This window comes from Galeopterus variegatus, unplaced genomic scaffold, assembly GCF_000696425.1.
Source record: "Galeopterus variegatus unplaced genomic scaffold, G_variegatus-3.0.2 Scaffold8221, whole genome shotgun sequence".
Classification (NCBI taxonomy): Eukaryota; Metazoa; Chordata; class Mammalia; order Dermoptera; family Cynocephalidae; genus Galeopterus; species Galeopterus variegatus.
The window spans coordinates 41489-46472 of record NW_007734332.1 but is presented as its reverse complement, the minus strand read 5'-3'; positions in this window follow the sequence as shown (position 1 = coordinate 46472).

Genomic DNA, 4984 nt, shown 5'->3' with positions numbered 1-4984 from the left:
GCAGTAACTTCCTTATTCATCTACTTGCTCCCACTTTTAACAAATTTAGAGTCTTTATTCCACAGAACAGCTGGAAACATCTTTTAAACATGAAAACCTGATTGTTATGCTTCTATCAAAAACCCATAAATAGCTTCCCATCACGGTCAGAATGAAACCCAATCCATGTCCCTACAAGTCCTAAGAGTGTGAGCTGGTCTCTGTGCCCCTTTCTGACCACACTTCCTGTCCTCCCTCTCTGACCTCTCACTTGCTCAGCTGAGTCCACACATGCCTTTCCTCAGTTTCCCAGTGTTGCCCTACCTCAGAGCATGCATGCTTGCTCCTCCTGTTGTCCAGGATTTTCCTCACGCTGATATCACAGATGACTTCAAGCTTCATTCAGGCTTTGACCAAATGTGCGCTCCTCAGAGAGGCTGTTTCTTATGACTGTATCTAAATGAGCTGACCCCAACACTCTTTCTCCTGAGTTTATTCTGTTTGCACCATAGTTTCAAACTGAATATTATATTGTTAATTTATTTGTTTGCCAAGTCTATAAGATCAATAACTTTGTCTTGTTATCCTTATGCATGAGTATCATGATAAGCCCTTGTGTACAGCATACACTATAACAATTTTTTTGAATGAATGAGTGGAGTGATGAGTTACTACTATCTGTTCAGGAAGCACCCCAAATATCCAGGGGTACTACAAATTTACAAAGACAGAATATTGTCTTTCACCATGTTTGTAGAACAGTATCCATAAGAAACTAATACCCATGAATGGTAAATACCAGATGTGTATTTAAAATGCACTTATGATTTAAATTCCTACATTTTCATTCTATTATAGATAAGAATATGACACTCAGGTAGCCTTTGGTATTCTTTATGGAAGTCCACAGGATTCTTGGAAATCAAAACAGCATGAGAGTGTCGGACACACAATGACCACCTCTACAAATGCCTGTTACATTGACCTACATGTTGGAAAATTTGTTCTCACCCTAGCTGTCATTTGATGATGTATGCATCCTTGACTTCTAGATCATAAAATAAGTTCCCCAATATTGTTTCAGAATTTGGTAATTATTTTTGTAAACTTGATATGCAAACTTTGTCTTCTTCCCTCACCTGTTTTGAAGGATGGTGCCATTTGTGTGAGTTGTTAAGCGTTAGTGCTGCTTCCTGAGCATTAGTGTTGAGTGTTAGTGTTGCTTCAGGGGCACCTGAAGCACTGAGCTCCTAAGTAGGAACTTGCAATATATGTTTTGAAGGAAAAATACCTTTAGCAGCTTACCAGCATGTGCATTGTTCTAACATATAAACATTCTTTATTGTGGCTCTTGAAAGAATTACAAAATGTTTCTTTTTATGATCTCAGATTTGACAAAATATTCATAAACTCTTTTATGAGTCTGAATGAAGGCTTATGAATTTTGGACAATGAGATTTCATAAATATTCTTTAAAAAACCACAACACTTTATCCTTTGTGTGGAAAATTTAATTCACTAAAAATTAAAACAAAATCATTGCATTTCCATTAGCTATGAAGGAGTGGATTCTATTAACTTTACTTTAAATGCATTCAAGGTTATATTTTATAAAATAATATCAGTGAGGGTGCAGTCATTGTCTGTGTGAATAACATAAAGCATTGCAAAACTGGTGTGCTAATTCCTTTAGCAGCTCTAAATAAAACCTCAGATCAAAGATATTTCAGTGACAACTTCAAAGATACTTCAAAAATGGACTACGTTCACCAAGAAAAGCTGCTACAAAGACAAACTGTATATTAATGATCAAGGGAAGCTGGTTTTAATGGACTTTACTGAAGGAAGCCCTTCAAGTCCTCTGATACGATTATGTACTCCAGTGACCCAAGTCTGACAGACTTAACCCTGAGGTGTGCTAAAAGAGGCTGAAGATAGTTTGTGACCTTTCACAGATGTCTAATGCAGAATGAGAGATTAACTTAAAAGTAAAAGTAGAGCATTAGTTGGGTTAAGTCGGTAACAAGTGGCATAGTGTGTCATGTCTTTTGAATGCATACAGTAATTTAAAGTTTCCTGTATATAAACAACACTTTGAAGGATATTTAAATTTTAATGGATCTCTTTTCACCAGAAGAAATAGAGGCAGAAGGGAGATACACATTGTCTTTCTTACTCCAGCACATTTAGACAAATTCCAGATTTTAATGGACTGGCTCCTGAATTTCATTAGTCCTTATCAACAAATATAAGTGAAAATTAGACAGTGTGGGAATTAAATACAAGAAAATTTTTCTTGGTTTATGCAATTAGCTGAAAGTGAAGTTAAGCCTGTAATCTCTGATTTTCAACTCTCCATCCTGAAATCTAGATTTCTCTTCTTCCCAATACTGAAAAATATAGTTTTCTAAAAAGATTAAAAATTTATAATTAAATGGTATATTATGAATCATAGATTACAAGTGTGATTCTGTGATTTACTGCTCAAATTCAGTGTTTAGACATTCTGCTATTGCTCGAGGGTCCTCATTTGGAATACGTGAGTGACGAGGATGGTGACAGAGTCCCCAGCGAGAAACTGAATCGATGCATGTGCCTCCTCGGAAACCAAAAAGTGAAAGATCAGCTTGCTGGAGGTATTTAATCAATCTTGCTGAGCATATTAATTGTGCATTCAAAGAAAAATGTGTTTTAATTACTGCTTAAATGCATTCTGAATGTTAATATGACAGAGATTGAAGCACTTTATTTTCCTTAGCTCAATATACTACAGTTAGCATATTGCTTGCCATGGGATATTTAAAAAGTTACTTCGGCTAGAAAGTTTTTAGTTTTATAATGAGAGAAGGGGCCAGACAAGAAAGACAATTAGTTTCTTTATTTAATAAAGAGCTTAAGGAGATCTTAACCTCAGAAATCTCCTTATTCTAGGAAATTTGTTGATCAGCTCTATGCTAAGCTCTCATTGTGCATCTCCTCAGCAGGCTGAACGTTACCTCTGCCCACTTATAGATTCCTGTCTAAGCTTCTTTCTGGGCGTCTGTTTATAAAATTATTTTCATCAATTGGACTAAAAATATCCCGATGGCAGGGATGTTATTTTTGCCTCCCCACTGGTTCTTGGAATATTATACTGCAAGTCAGAGTGGCCAGTGGTGGAGCTGACTGGAGGACCGCTGACACAGCTTCACTAGAAGTGAGTTCATTACAGCAGAACAGTGCCCGCCTCCCAGTACTTTAATCTGAATGAAAACAGTGCAGACAATGTGGACTTTAACACTTAAACTTGCTCTCCAATGTTATATATTATCCTGTTTCCAGATCCAGTTTCAGATATACTCCATGTTGTTGGGGGCTGGGAAAGGAAGATAGGACAAAACAGAGGTAAAACACACATATCTTTTACCCTAAATTAAGTGAGGATAAGAATATGGTGGTGTTGGGAGTTGTAGGCAATGAGACGGTGAGAGAAATAAAGCTTGGGAAGAAATACTAAAACCTCAAAATATATATTCACCAATAACTTGAAATGAGTATGGATTCATGAAGGTATATACCAAATTGCACCTTTGATTTCAATGTTAAAGATGCATAAATAGAAGACTGTGCCATAAATTGAGGCAATTCTGTTTTCTGCAAATGTTTTACCAATATTTTCCCTAGATGGCAAGCAAAAGTGTTGTTTTGCAAACATTTACTGTATAATTACCTAAAATTCCATGTCCTTGCATGTTTTCATGATTGAGTGTTGTGCCTGTGAATACGTATAGACATAGTTCTTTAGAAAACTGCCTGTGATTAATAATATAACATTAGTTGCTTGGGTCTTCCTATAGTTAATTATTCATAAATTACCTTTAACTACTGATCTTGGTTACATAAAACTATCTTATAATGTTACAATGGATTTGCAATACAAGTTAGTTTTCTGGCAATTGCTTGGAAAAATTCTGCCAAAGTAATTTTGTTAACTATTCATAAATTACCTTTAACTACTGATCTTGGTTACATAAAACTATCTTATAATGTTAAAATGGATTTGCAATACAAGTTAGTTTTCTGGCAATTGCTTGGAAAAATTCTGCCAAAGTAATTTTTTTTTCTTTCTTGTCATGAAACTCATCAAGATATATTGTCCTCCCTGGGCTGAAATTCAAAATCCTTTTTTAGCTTTGGATCATCTGATGAAAGATAATACTTAAAGTTTGTCAGTGTTTATTTTTATAAGAGAAAAAAATAGATGGGAAGTGAAACAACATTGCAGTTGAGAATTATACCCTCAGTTAGGCTTAAAGAATGAAAAACACACTAAAATAAAGACCACTGCTAGAACTATTCTTTTTTTATGTGTAGGTCTCAGATTGTAAAATTTTATTTTAAATAAATGGTATGTAATTTAATGCTTTCAACATGTTAGTTTGATTGGATGCTTTGATAATTATCGCTATGTTATTAAAAATGCATCTTGTGGGCCGAGCCCGTGGCGCACTTGAGAGAGTGCGGCGCTGGGAGCACGGCAGTGCTCCTGCCGGGGGTTCGGATCCTATATGGGGATGACCGGTGCACTCACAGCACTCACTGGCTGAGTGCGGTGCGGCCGGTCTCAAAAAAAAAAAGGATAAAAGTGCATCTTGTATCTGTACCTCTAAATCTTATTGTGTCTCTGGATTTAGTTCTAAGAAATTGTTTTGTGTGGACTTAGCTGAAGGATCAGCAGGAAAAAATGACTGCAGTGTGTGAAATTTTATATCAGAACATATGGATATTATATTCCAGAAATAGCAATGCCTACATTTATGGGCAAACTGAAGATAAAATTGATATAATTGAGGATATTCTATTAAATGGATAATTCATGTCTTCCAAGTCTTTTTTTTTTACCCTTAGCATTCATTTTGTGTTTGAAAATGTGTGTGAATTTTGTGTGTGTCACTATATCTAGTAAACTGAGTGATATCATGGTGTAATTGATAAAGAGAGAGGTGATTTGAACAAGTGGTTCCTA